This window comes from Chrysemys picta, chromosome 25 (assembly GCF_011386835.1).
Source record: "Chrysemys picta bellii isolate R12L10 chromosome 25, ASM1138683v2, whole genome shotgun sequence".
NCBI classification, from domain to species: domain Eukaryota; kingdom Metazoa; phylum Chordata; order Testudines; family Emydidae; genus Chrysemys; species Chrysemys picta.
In genome coordinates, this window is record NC_088815.1 from 16,955,907 (window position 1) to 16,971,040 (window position 15,134).

Here is a 15,134-nt window from a genome sequence, read left to right on the forward strand (position 1 = left end):
TGGGATACCACGAGAAACATATGCCTGCTGAATTATGATTCCTTGTTTATAATTATATTTTGAGACCTATCAATTAGCCAGTTTTTAATTCAGCTATGTGCCATGTTGATTTTGGATCATTCTAATTTCTTAACCATATGTGGTACCAAGTCAAATGCCTTACAGAAGTCTGAGTAAATTACATCAACATGATTACCTTTATTGACCAAATCTGTAATTTAATTAAAAAATCCAGTTTAATTTCACAAAATCTATTTTCCTTAAACCCATGTTGATTGGCATTAATCATATTACTCCCTTTAATTCTTTATTAACTGAGTCCTGTATCAGCTGTTCCATTGTTTTACCCAGGATTGATGGTCAGCTGACAGATCTATAATTACCTGGCTCATCCTGTTTACCTCTTTAAATACTGGAACAACACAAACTTTCTTCCACTCCTCTGGAACTCTTCCTCAATGTTCCAAGACTTACCGAAAATCAGCATGAATGGTCCAGAGAGTACCTCGGCCAGGTTGTTTAAAACTCTTTAATGCAAGTTATTCAGACTAGCTGATTTTAAAATGTCCAATTTTAGTAGCTGATGTTTAACATCCTCTAGTTACTGTTGAAATTGAATGTATTTTATCAGGGGCATCAGAATCATATGGTATGAATACATCATCTGTCTTTTTTCCCAAATACAGGACAGAAATATTTATTGAACACTTTTTCCTTTTCTGCAATATTAACAGTGCTACATTTTCCATCATTTCTGATGGTGGTTTTTGTGCTGTCCACTGAGACCACTACTAACTAATTTCACAAAGGCTCACAAACGTCTGCCAGATAGTGACAGCTTTTGGTTATTACAGACCCAGCCAGGATGACTTCTATTGATCTAGAGGACAAATGGGACTAGGGTACATTTCCACAAATAGTTCTAACTGTAACAAAATTATTAAGTTGCCCAGAAATATGTATGAAAAATGTGATCTAACTGTTAAAGTGGTTTATGAATCTTACTAATCATGAGTAAATCAAATCCTTCATGATGGAAGTTTGCATGAAGGAAAATTAGTTTGTATTTTAAATAATCTTCATTTGATATATTCAGAATTAATGTTTTTTCTACAGTAACTGATTTCTGATGATTTTGGTTCAGGAGAGTAAGCAGCTATGGATGCAATCTTTAATGTTTTTCAGACCAGTCTGTTCATAAAGCTATTTAGGGAGCTTTCAGCACAAAAATACGTATGCCAGTTTATTAGTTACCTGCTTTGCTTAGATATTTGCAGTTTGGTTCCTGTCATCATTTGCCAGCATATATTTTGAATTCACATGAGGGTGTGTAGCCTGCATTTCATGTTTATCTGTCAATTAAGGATTAAGAACCCAATTCTGCCAGTTATTTCATTTTTTTAATCTTATAGAAAAATGGGTGGACCACAGCTTCAAAAATTCTGCAGAGTTTCTAAACTCAAATGCCACAAAATGGGAACCTGTGCTGTGAAACCGCCGAAACAGTCAAAGGAACAGATCACAATTAGTGACTTCCAAACTTTGCCAAATGCTCCTTTTTGAAATCTGCAATTTGTTAAACATTCAAATGTACATTGGGGTGATAGTAGAGTGGGGCAGAAAGTGCTTCTGTCATTACATTAAAAAAGATAACTATTATTCTTTATAAAGATGTATATTACAGTAGCATCCATCAGGATTGGGGTTTCATTAGGCTGGGCACAGCTCAAAGGCAGATAGAGATAATCCCTGGCCTGGAAGTTGTATCTAAATTAAAGTGATTTTAAAAGAGACATCCCACTCACAGTGCTGCTATTTGTAAGCATGCCTGCTATCCAACTTGAGGGAGGGAATCAAATGGTCAGTGTGGCAAGTGGGGCTTGATGGTGGGTCACATTGCTAGATGGGGGGAATTGGATGCCTGACAAGCCACCAAGGAGGATGTGACTGGACATGTTTATATGGCACAATGACTCTCTCTGAACGTTATGATTCCTAAGCTTAGCTCTGAGTTAAGCAATTCCATTACTCTGGAGAGATGTTAGAGACTTTGGGGGAAAAAACATCAGATCTACAAATGTCAGAATTATCGGAATCTTCACAGGAAATGAGCCCATTCAATTCTGTTACATTAATGAGCAGATGCTGCCCAAACTTTTGTTTGCAGATTATGTTTTATCTGAATTGTGAGAAAAGTTACAGAATGCCTGTGGGAAGACAAGGTGAGAAGGAAAATGATTGTGTCTTTTGTGGCCATTTGGGGCAATAAATAATACTGAACAGGTATAAAACCTAATGTTTATTTTCCCTGTCAGCCATGCAACCCAAAGAATAAGGTGTAAACTGTGGTGTATTGAGGACTGAAAGTGTAAATCAGACTAGTATAGCACTTAAACAACAATTGAAAACAAAACAAAACCAAACCATCTCTACAGCCCCAGTGTTTTCTTTAAGGGTTTCCCACCTAATTACAAACTAGACCCAAGCCGCCTCAGCTTGTGAGATTTGATACAGCCAAAGCCCTCATAGAAGCATTGCTGATTATTTTAGTAGATCATTTTGTCAGCATGAAGTTTAACATTTCAAACTTTGCGGGATGGGAGCGAGGGAAAGAGGTGGGGAACCGAGCCACAACTGGAATTAGGAGGTGAAGATGTTTCTTCACTAATGTCCAAAAGTCTTGATAGTTTCACATTTTTAGCTAAATAGATAGATGCAAGTGTATTAACCAATTATACAGAGATGGAGTTCATAAGGGAAAAGCATATATGGAGTGATAAACATATGTTTAGTTCTCATTTAGAAAATATCATCTTTGTACAGTACCTGTATTATTTATTAGTCATATGTCCTGCATATCTGGAGCTGAGTAATGGAAAATGTTGAAAAAAGAGTTTCACTAACTGTAACACTGTTAATTGACACAACCTGCTGCTGCCTGGAATGACTTTCTCCACTTGAATACATGGAAGTATGAATCAGAGTCTGGTGAATTAACCAGGGAGAGGAAGACAGGGATCTTTACATTGTAGATTATACTTTACATACAGAGTAGCTGATCTCATTTGTCTTCCTGGAACCTGAAGTTCTGTTCAGACTTAGATAATTAAAGAATCCAAAACTGTACAGATTTCTCCAATAATACAAATAATTACAGTACTACATAAACTTTTGAAAGTGCAGTAGCATATTTAGGGACAGACTTCTTTCAGATCACTGATCTCCATTTTTGTGAGTGTCATTTTGTTCCAATTATTTGTGCCTCTATTTTAGAGCACTTGCATATATACATTCCTGGTTAAGTTTGGGATGAAAAATGCCACTTAGTAATTTGTAGAAAGTACAGAACTCTCAATTTCCCTTCTTTAAAATTGAGAGTTTATTTACTTAGTTACTCAAAAGTTTATTTACTTATTTACTGAAAATTTACTTCAAAGTGTCCAGGACAGATAATCACAAGAAGCATCAAACCTACTTCTGTTGATGAACTCTAGAAGGGCACTGAGTGCCAATCTTCAATACAATCCTTGTCAGCCAAGATTATGGATTTATGATACCATAGTATATCAAGGTACCATTGTAAATAAATACCAGTTCGCCTAGACAATTCTGTTGAAATCTCTTTAAATATTACATCCATTTTAAGTATTAATTTGAAAGGAGCAGTCTGATATAATGCAACTTTTAAAATCACTTGGATAACTTTTTATATTTACCACCATGATGGGTGCCAAATAAATGCTTGTAATAATAAAAACTAATGTTATGAGTCTGGGATGGCTGTTTTTGCCAGTTATGGCATCATGTGGGTTACAAAGGATGTTTTCAGACCAGAGCTCACTGGAAGGCAGCAGGTTTGTATCAAGTTACTGGCAACTTGTATCAAGGGTGCTTTCATTTGCTAAATACTCAGAATGAATTTGTCTTACATTGCAAGAGAAATCATCCCCTCCAATAAAGAAAAGGAGGATGGAATTGTACACAATAAATGCATTGAAAAATGTATACAGTGTTCTGTTTGAAATGCACTAATGCTATGCAGCAAAACATGCATTTCAATTACAAATATAGTTGAATACCTACAAACTTAGTATTTTCTCCTGGTAGGTTCTTCAAAGTGAATGAGAAGACAAAAGCTCTGATTCAAGCCAAAGCAACAACTGCAATGTTAGCTGTGATGGTCTAGCACTTACAGGGTTTGTGTTCGCTTTCAGAGGGGACAGAGGGCTTGTGTGATTCAGGCTATTCTTCTCTTTTGTGAGTTTCAGATCACAGAAAAACAATACAGTCACTTTCCCATATAGGTTTTTTTATTTCTATGAAAACTTAGGGGTTCTACACACAGCTTTATCCTATCCTTACACACAAAGGTTTTGAAACAAAACCTAGGATGCAGCTTTCTGGCAACATGTAAACTATTAAATGCCTGATACTCTAAATTCTTGGGCTTCAGTTCTCCATAGAATTGTTTTCTGTCTCCATTTGCTTAAAAACCACCTGCTCTGTGTAGATGTCAAAGTGTCTCACTCACATGAAATCAGCATGAAGCAGCCAGCCAAGAGGCCGCGGCGTGTATGAGTGAGAGAGGGGATTCTCTGTAGCCTTTATATACCAGAGTTATTTTTAACCACAGCCTCCATGCTTATTACAGTGTTTCCTCTCTCAGACGCTCAGGAAGCCCACTTGGCTCTGTTTCCTGCTAACATGCGGCCCTGGCTCACAAAATCGCTGAGAACAACAGGCCTGAGACTGCTCGGCTCCATTAAAAATACTGGCAACTTTTCAAGCCCTGACAGAAAACCTTTGAAAGCTCTGGATTCCCTCCAGCTAACGTATGAGGCTCCTAGATCAGTGACAAATTAAACTGTAACAACACAAAATGCTCCTATGTAAATAGCCCTTTTTCTGCATTTACCTTTTTAATAGTTTAAAACATTATTTATAGCTATTTCACTGGATGGAAAAATATTTTGATATTTTACAAAGATGGGTTTCAGGGACAAAATATTTCTTCTAGTTTTCTTGTGACATTCTTCTTAGAATGCAACAGCAACCTTTGCCTTCACTGAAAACCAGAACTGATGCCCATTGGGAGCTCTTCAGTGATGGGCCTGTGCCTTGTTCTGTGTTTGTATAGCACTGAGCAGAATGGGTTGAGCCACTCGGCACTACCATAGTCTAAATATTAAATAACAGTAATAATGACCATAACTGGGCTTAGAGATTCTGATGTCTCAAGTTAAGTCAGGGCAGAGATGGGGTGGTTGTATTTAATGGCTTCTTCAGCCCATTAATTTTACACTCAGCAGTAATTCTTTTCATTTTTTTTTTTCTTGTTGGCATGTTTTTACTTGCAGCAAAAGGAGAATTGTGTTTCCAAAAAATAAAAAAGTAAATTAAAGACTCAGAATAGGCATGACCTTAAAGAGTATGCAAATGCTGCTTTGTCCTAATGAGACATTTGCCTGATATCATTATTAAATAGTAAAGTGATGCCTCACTTTGTGTTGGCTGATAATAATTCTTTGGAATTTGTTGACAATCACCCAAAACATTTGAGCTGAGGAATTTTTCATTTATTACAAAATGTTTCTTGCAGCTCTTTGCCCTTCTATAGTGTCCTCTTTGCCCCTGCATGTCACACAAGTGCGTCAGCCAGTACAGAATGTGGCTGCTCTCCCAGTGAGCAGGACAGACCAGCAAGAGCAAATTATACCTGTGTTCTCTACTCTGCACTGACTACCAGCTTATCTTGGTGCGAAATGTAAGGTTCTGGTTAAAGCCCTAAATAGTACAGTTCCTGTTCCAGCGTCTCATAGCCCACACCACCTGGCCTCTCTGGCAGGAACATGTTAGATGCCATTCCCAAGGGTAGGACTTTCATACTCTGGGAACAGGACATTTGCAGATGAAATTTGCTCCTATTCAAGACATGGCTGAGTCAGAACTTGGCCACTTAACTTGGAAGTAAGCTGTATCTCTGTGTTAGAATGGCAACTAGCTGCAGGTTTTGGAATCTGTTGGTATTTCCCCATCACTGGTCTCTGCAGGGTAGTTGATTTGGTGTGGCAGGTATGTGAAAAGGAGACTATTCTTGAATGTATGATTCCTAATTTGAGTTTTTTTTGTTTTTTTTTACACCGAATCAAAATTATGCAAAAAGATGCCCAAATGCTATGGTGATGAGCATCTTTAAAATGTGTGTAGTAACAATAATAATAGATTAAGAGGAAAGTACAAATGCTAGCACCATTTTCATTGCATCAGATGCATTTCTAGACTAGCCCATCATTTTGCTAGCTAGGGAAACCTTATCTATAATATATTGATCATAGTGAATAAACTCCACTTATAATACGTTAGTCACTGGGTGCCATCCTCCATCCTAAACATTGGAGCGTGTCTCTCAAATCAATAGGTTCACAACAGCAATCTAATCTGCTTGCCCTTTTCTTTTTCCCCAGCTCTGTTGTGACCAGTTGTGCCTGCTGGTCTTGTGCGAGGCCTGTGGACTTCTCTCCTATTTTTCCCCCTCCACTAAATTGAGCCATGTAGAAGGAAGAAAGCACTCTTATTTTCAGGACAACCTGAGTAGCTGTTATTGGGATGCAACAGCAGCAGTTTTCCTGTCAAGTGGACAGAAATAATTAGTTCTACTGCAAATTTTCCTTTCAGCTGAGTCATTGTGCCTGAAATCAGAGTTTTTGCCCAGACAGCCCAGTGCTGAGTTAATCAATATAATTAATCTGAATTAATAATGAAAATCATTACTGTATCAACTCCTTGCCAATAATTATGTGATATTAACTTCTGGGGCCTGGCTGCCTGGAGCAGGACCTGGGATGAGTAATGATTAATATCTCTCAAATTACCCTAATTTTGAGGGACATCACTCATTTTAGTCCCAAAATTACCTATGGTCCTCCCCGAGTTCATGTTCCTTCACTTTTATTGTTGAAAAGCTCTGGTGTAATTAAAGAATCATTAAATTGAAATTATAGGAATTAGTCACACTAAAAAGACAAATCCCACATTTTGCTTTTCCAGCATGAATAACATTTGAGCCTTGGCAAGGTCAGAGATATGGCACCTTTCTCTTGATACTCAGAGCTAAAGGGGGAACAGAATTTGTAAATTAAGGGCTTAGTTTTTGACAAATGGCCTCCAATTTTGCAAGTGAAATTTTGCCATTAGTTGCAGACACAGATGGTAGCTGGCAGGCATAAAACAGAGCTGGGTATGAAATGTTAGCATCTGAGGGCCATGTTGAGGATTTTTTTTTAATTGTTATTTTTGGAATTACATTTATCACACAGAAGAACAGCAGTCCAAAAACAACTTAGTTTTATACTATTTGGTGTTCACTGTAATGATAAAGTGACTCTCTACAGCTTGGCTTTCTGTGTCATGGCCCATCTTCTTCTGCTCTAGACAGGTGCTAGGTAACAGCAGCAAGGACAATTGGTTCACCTATAGTTAGTGTCTGCTGTTTGTACATAGTGGTTTATGTTAGAACTTGAGGGTAGTTTGTCACTTCAAGCATTTTGCTGATGGTTTCAGCAATTGCCTCCTAAACATTGGAGGCAAGGCTCCCTTAGAATTTCAAAGCTAAGTAATCCTCCTTCAAATATAACTGAAATTATATCTTGCAGCTTCTAAAATAGCTCACATCACTACCACCTCCAAAAACAACCCTGGGACTATGTGGCCTTGTGGTTATGGCTACAGGGTTGTGGTGGTGAAATAGAGATTCAAATCCAGTTGTAGGGAGATAAAAAGCTTCAAAGAAAGTGAAACTGTTTGTGCCTTGATTATGTGGAAATAAAAGACTTAATTTTACTTAAACTTGCAAAACAAAATTTGTATCTAAAAATAAATTGTGGCACGAGAAGGGTAAGAATCCTGTCATATCAGGAGATTCATGGTGGATAAAAGCATCAAATCACTATGAAATCAGAGCACATTCTAATAACTATGTCACACAAGTTTGGGGCTTGTTACTCTGTAGTATGTTACATCAATGTGCTCAAAAATCTACATTTTAAGACTCCAAATCCGCAGAATCTGGGGCAGGTACCACAATCTGAGAGGAACAGCATGTTTTAACTTCTTGTATCTGATCTGGTGTGGACTTGGTTACTGCCCCTCAGACTCAGAGGTCAAGTGTCTGCACAGTCCCCCGCTGCCCCACCCCGCAGAGGTTTGCATATATTGGTTCAAATTGGAGTCACCAGGGCCCAACAACCAAAGAAAGGACTTTGGGCTAAATAGCTTGAGTTTAAACTGACACAGGGCCTGCTTTCTGATGCAGCAACCTGCAGGCTCTTCTGTCGAAAGAGAGCCCCAATCCTTCCTGGGAAGGGTGGAAGGATGTTGGCCTACTGAGGCCCCATAAGACTGATGGGTGATTCTGTGCTTGAGCATGTATATGAGAACTTTTATTCTTTTGTTATAGTTGCTCTATAATGCTTTCACCTTAAGAGTAAATGTAATTGCTTATAAAGAGCTGTGTGGAAACTTGGGTCTGCTGGTGTAGAAGAGTGGACTCACCCCTGCAGCGCCTCCTGCTAGTTTCTTCTGGGAATTATCTTGATTTCCAGCCTGTCCTCTGGCCCCCATTTCCCTCCCTGGACCCCAGTGCCCTTGTACCTGGGGTGTTGCCCCCTGGCAGTAACCCCACAGTCTTAGGGTCTCCCCTCCCTGGGGAACCCCCACCCACTATCCCCACCTCACCTCAGTATCAGGCTACTGCCAATCATCATCTAGCCCCAGCCTGGGGCAGACTGCAGTATCAGCCTATTCATCACTGGCAAGGAGGGTTTGGACCTGCTGCCTTGGCCTACCCCTGGGCTGCCCTCTGCAGCCCCCAGTACCTGTTGGCCTTATGCTAGGCCGCAGCCTGGGGCTTTCCAGGCTGGAGCTCCCCAGCTCCTCTGCCTTTCCCCACACCTGCTCCACTCAGGTACCCTACCTCTAGCTCCCTACAGCCAGGCCCTTCTCTCTCTGAACGCAGAGAGAGACTGCTGAGCTCCTGGCTCCCAGACTTTTTATACAGGCCAACTGTGGCTGCTTCCCCAATCAGCCCAGCTTTAGAGCTGCAGCCCTCTGCCAGGGCTGTTTTAAGCCCTTCCAGGCAGGAGTAGGGGGCCCACCCCGCTACAGCTGGTCATTACAGCTGTTCAGCGCCTTTGAAGAGTAAGCAAAGTGCAGATGCTGGCCTGCTTAAGCAGTCTGGCTTGCTGTGAATAACACATTGTAGGCAGGGAGCTGTGCAGCCTGAAAATACTCTGGTCAGGCGAGAGAGTGAGAGAGAAAGCAACACCACCACCCATGAGAAGTGACAGCTGGAGAGCCAGAAGCATAAAAGTGGGTGCCCTTGCTGGACCCTAGAGGGGGAAGATTGGGACAGTTGATCTGAACTGTGATGGGGGAAATGGGGAGCATACAGAGCCTCTTAATGGCGGGAAAGTGGGAAAGGGGTGTGCACAGTGCACCTGGCGTAGGAGGAGAATTGGGGACCCGGGGGTAGGGGAAGGTGAGAATGAGGGGGCACACAGAACACATGGTGAGGGCTGGGGAATGGAGGAACCTGGTAGGAGCAGAGGGGAGAATGGGGCAGGGGTGGCACACAGAACCTCTGGCTGGGCAAAGATTGGGGGAGTTACAGGGAATTTGTGAAATAGAGGAGGATGGGTGCATGGCACATGGATCGCTTTAGAGGGGAACAGAGGGAATTGGTGGGTGCAATCAACCTACCCTACACACATTGCAAAGTGTGTGCCCCTCTATTTGAATTATGATAGCACCTAGCTGTGTCAGCTGAGATCTGGTGTGCTTGACAATGTAAAAACATAGGCATATCAGTCTGGTATATAGGAGGCTCTATAATATACAGATTAGCTGATTTTTTTCAAATGCTGACAAACATGGCAGGTTAAATTGTTTCTTAAATCTCATCCGGGTTTAGTCCACTTTATGGACTAACACTGGCAGCATTTACAGTGAAGGAAGAACTGGCATTATCATGGTAGAAATCCAGCAACCATCCAATGTATATCTACATTTCTACTGATAGAAATCAGCCAAATAAAATCAAATCATTCTCTTAGCAGATGGGTTTAGCCCTCACTACTATATTTATCTGATTTTTAGCATGGTTAATAATGGATCTCTGAGCAAGCATTGTTAGTGATCGGAGGTATAATAACATTTTAATTAAAAAGTTGTACAATAACAGACTCAAAATGTAAACTTAAAAACATTTAAAGCTCAAATTACACTGGGTTAAGAACTGGCATTGAATGTGTAATTTTTAACATTCCAGACTCCCTTCATTATAGTTCAAGAAGCCACAGAAATACACCATTACGAGCCAGGAATAGTTCTTCCTTTTATTTGGAAAAAGAATTACAGAGAGAGCTATTGGGAGCTGAAGTTTAGTTCCTAAAGCAGGCGCAGGCTACAATATTTTTATATACAACTGCAACCACAAACTTGCACTCACTCATACATGCCGGACTAAATGGTGCCAGCTGTATAAATACTCAACACTAAGTTAAAACACAGATTCTTTTTTATTTCAGCTTTTCAAGGTTTATTGTGCTATTTCTACTTGCAATATCATTTTAAATCTATATGCCTTACCAAAAAAACCTGTAAACCTACAAATGCAGACTATATTCCTCTGCTGTGCTAGAAGGAAAAAGACGTTGGGGCTGTTCTGTCCACTGTTAATGGACATAATGTTTGCTGCTGTCTAGGTGTTTACTACTGCAAAGGAAATGTCTTTTTGCTTTTATCATCTTTTATTTTTTGCTACTCAATCTTCAAGTGTAGCATAATGTGCACCTGATTTTTTTTCAGAAAAATTTCCTGATATAATTAGATGGTAGGCAAAAGAGCCAACTTTTGCGCTGAATTACGCCCATGAAACCCCATTAAAATCTAGGGGAGTTTTGCTTGAGAAAGGAATCTGGACTGACACCTTTAATTGTGGTGTGCTTTAAGCTCTTCAGCTGAGCAGTACTATCCAAGTACAAAGTATTAGGCTTTATTATTCTGCACCATGAATAAAAAGGGCTTTGGTCCTTGCTCCGGGGATGATGAAATCTGGCTTTTGCCCACACTCTGAGAAAAAGCAGATTGTGTCTGCTGTCACTATTGTTAAATTAATAGTAATCAATTAAAAAGAAATGTCAAGAAGAAAAATCCTATTTCTCATCCACATTATCAGAAAAAAATAACAGTTTGTTTTTCTGAATGTAATAAATGGCCCCTTTTCCCCCTTGTTGCTCTAATAGGGAAGCTGAGCTCGCTTTGCATCTTTATTCAGTTTTAGACACAAATTTTCATTCCGAGGTTGAATCTGGGCTTCTGAGGGCTCTGGCCTGGGACAGGACACTTTTCATAGTTTTGTAGAAGTTGTTTTGACTATTTTCAGCTTGAGCATTGAACCACCATGGAAGTGCATGGATGCAAGATATTTCTGTTGACTGTACACCTCGAAAAACTGTCTTGGCATGTAACTGAAAGTAAATAAGCAATTTTAGAACCTTAATAGGTTAGATATGCCAAATAACAAGTCTGGCAGATGGACTAAGAATTCATTATTAAGCTTCATATGGGAGTAATTTTTTGTGCAAAAGATAAAAAAAAAGGGAATGTAATCTAAATGTAAGGAACTTGGACAGAATTACTTTCTGCAAAGGGAAATATATAAGCATATGAAGTGTGTTAGAAGGGAAGGCAGCTGAAGCAGAGTATAGATATACGCTCAAGAGACACCTGAATTTGTTCCTGGAGAAGGAGGGAGTTCAGGTAGGGCTGCCACTGCTTTTAATTGTAACCGCTGTTTGCACTGTCACATCTTTCAGTGCCCCAGGTGTGATGTCACTGTCCCATCCTATCATGGTGCTCTTGCAATGTAACGACAGTGTAGAGGGACACAAATATGTTCAGGGATCAACTCCCAGGATGTGGGGTAATCAGTCCTGTGAAAATCAGAACTGACCAGATTTTCAGCTGACTGGGGGAGAAGGGGATCTTGGCGTTACGGTTCTGGTGGAAAGTGGCATTAAGATACGAGCTGTCCTGCTGTGTCTGTTCTTTCTCTTTATGATCCATCAGTAAACTATACATTAGATGTAACAGCATCAGTTTTGACTAATTAAAGTGACATGAAAGTGAATGCTTTGTTCACTTCCTGAGCAACTAGATAATCTTTGAAAACTCATGGTGATCGGGGGAAGTCCTGGGTGATTGGAAAAAGGCAAATATAGTGCCCATCTTTTAAAAAGGGAAGAAGAAGAATCCAGGGAACTACAGACCAGTCAGCCTCACCTCAGTCCCTGGAAAAATCATGGAGCAGATCCTCAAGGAAATGATTTTGAAGCACTTGGCAGAGAGGAAGGTGATCAGGAACAGTCAACATGGATTCACCAAGGACAAGTCATCCCTGACCAACCTGATTGCCTTCTGTGATGAGATAACTGGCTCTGTGGCTATGGGGAAAGCGGTGGACATGATATATCTTGACTTTAGCAAACCTTTTGATACAAGCTCCCACAGTATTCTTGCCAGCAAGTTAAAAAAAGTATGGATTGGATGAATGGATTATAAAATGGATAGAAAGCTGGCTAGATTGTCAGGCTTAAAGGGTAGTGATCAATGGCTGGATGTCTAGTTGGCAGCCAGTATGAAGTGGAGTGCCCCAGGGGTCGGTCCTGGGGCCTGTTTTGTTCAACATCTTTCTTAATTATCTGGACGATGGGATAGATTGCACCCTCAGCAAGTTTGCGGATGACACTAAGCTTGGGGGAGAGGTAGATACGCTGGTGGGTAGAGATAGGGTCCAGAGTAACCTAAACAAATTGGAGGATTGGCCCAAAAGAAATCTGATGAGATTCAACAAGGACAAGTGCAAAGTCCTGCACTTAGGATGGAAGAATCCCATACATAGAGTTACCATTCGTCCGGATTTACTTGGACATGTCCTCCTTTTTGTGTTTAAAAACAGCGTCCAGGGGGTAACTTGTAAATCACTGAAAATGTCCGGGATTTCCCCCCCCATGCAGAGCGAGGCGCGGCTGGGAGGGCTGCAGGAAAGTCAGCCGCTCGCATGGGGCTCTGGCAGCCAGAGCCCTTCCCCCGCAGCTTGCCGGGCTGGACTCCGGAGCAGCTGTAGAGCTCCTCCTCCCCGCCCCCCCGCATTCTAAGCTGGCCGGCCTGCCGGGCCGTTTGCATCGGGCCTCGGCAGCTCCTCCTCCCCTGCAGCCCAGCGCCCCGCTCCGGCAGCACTGTGCAGGGGCAGGGACCGGGTTGTGTGTTGCGCTGGGGAGCGCAGCCACGTGTCCGGCTCCGCACAGAGCCCAACACCATGTTCTGAGTGGCAGGGTAAGGGGGCCAGGGGGCAGGAGAAGGGGCAGGGAGATTTTGGAGGGGGCAGTCAAGAGACGGGGGGGGGTCGGGAGTTTGGGGGGGGCTTTTTGGGAGGGGTGGAGAAAGTTTTGGGCAGTCAGGGTACAGGTAGGGGGTAGGGTCCTGGGGGGCAGTTTGGGGGGGGTCTTAGGAGGGGGCAGTTAGGGGACAAGGAACAGGGAGGCTTAGGTAGGGGGTGGGGTTCTGGAGGGCAGTTAGGAGCAGGGGTCCCAGGAGGGGGCAGTCAGGGGACAAGGAGAGGGGGGGGTGTTTGGGAGTTCTTGGGGGGGGGCTGTCAGGGGGCAGGGGTGGGGAGAGGGATCGGAGCAGTCAGGGGACAGGGAGCAGAGGGATTTAGATGGGTCGGGAGTTCTGGGGGGGGCTGTCAGGGGGTGGGGAGTGGTTGGATGGGGCGTGGGAGTCCCAGGGGTCTGTCTGGGGGTGGGGGTGTGGATAAGGGTTGGGGCAATCAGGGTACAGGTAGGGTCCTAGGGGGCCACTTAGGATGGGGGGAGGGTCTCAGGAGGGGACAGTCAGGGGACAAGAGGCAGGGAGGCTTAGGTAGGGGGTGGAGTCCTGGGGGGCAGTTAGGGGCAGGGGTCCCAGGAGGGGGCAGTCAGGGGACAAGGAACGGGGGGAGGGTTGGGAGTTCTGAGGGGGGCAGGAAGTGGGAGGGGCAGGGGCGGGGCTAGGGCAGGACGGGGGCGGGGCTCCTCCCGTCCTCTTTTTTGCTTGCTGAAATATGGTAACCCTACCTATACACCACTACAGGCTGGGGACTGACTAGCTAAGCAGCAGTTCTGCAGAAAAGGACCTTGGGATTATAGTGGATGAGAAGCTTGATATGAGTCAGCAGTGTGCCCTTGATGCCAAAAAGGCCAACAGCATATTGGGCTGCGTTAGTAGGAACATTGCCAGCAGATCGAGGGGAGTGATTATTCCCCTCTTTGGAACTGGTGAGGCCACATCTGGAGTATTGCGTCCAGTTTTGGGCCCCCACTACAGAAAGGATGTGGACAAATTGGAGAGAGTCCAATGGAGGGCAACGAAAATGATCAGGGGGCTGGGGCACATGACTTATGAGGAGAGGCTGAGGGAACTGGGGTTGTTTAGTCTGCAGAAGAGAAGAATGAGAGGGGATTTGATAGCAGCCTTCAACTACCTGAAGGGGGATTCCAAAGAAGCTGGAGATCAACTGTTCTCAGTGGTGGCAGATGACAGAACAAGGAGCAATGGTCTCAAGTTGCAGTGGGGGAGGTCTAGGTTGGATATTAGGAAACACTATTTCCCTAGGAGGGTGGTGAAGCACTGGAATGGGTTATCTAGGGAGGTGGTGGAAACTCCATCCTTAGAGGTTTTTAAGGCGTGGCTTGACAAAGCCGTGGCTGGGGTGATTTAGTTGGTCTTGGTCCTGCTTTGAGCAGGGGGTTGGATTAGATGACCTCCTGAGGTCTCTTCCAACCCTAAAATCCCAGCTGGTCCTGGTGACTTATTACTATTTAATTTATCAATTTGTTCCAAAAACCTCCTCTATTGCCACCTCAATCTGGGACAATTCCTCAGATTTGTCACTTAAAAAGAATGGCTCGAGTGTGGGAATCTCCCTCACAGCCTCTGCAGTGAAGAGCGATGCAAATAATTCATTTAGCTTCTCTGGAATGGCTTTGTCTTCCCTGAGCGCTCCTTTAGCATCTCCAAACATCCACTGATTGTTTGGC

At 42.7% G+C, this 15,134-nt stretch overlaps 1 long non-coding RNA gene across 1 annotated transcript in view; it reads left to right on the plus strand.

Moving 5' to 3' along the window:
* The first annotated feature begins 361 nt into the window (after positions 1–361).
* LOC135977429 (uncharacterized) overlaps positions 362–15,134 on the plus strand; it is a 33,479-nt gene continuing 18,706 nt past the window's right edge. The window contains exon 1 of the long non-coding RNA XR_010594915.1: positions 362–514. This is a non-coding gene — a long non-coding RNA (uncharacterized LOC135977429). The remainder of the gene's footprint in view (positions 515–15,134) is intronic.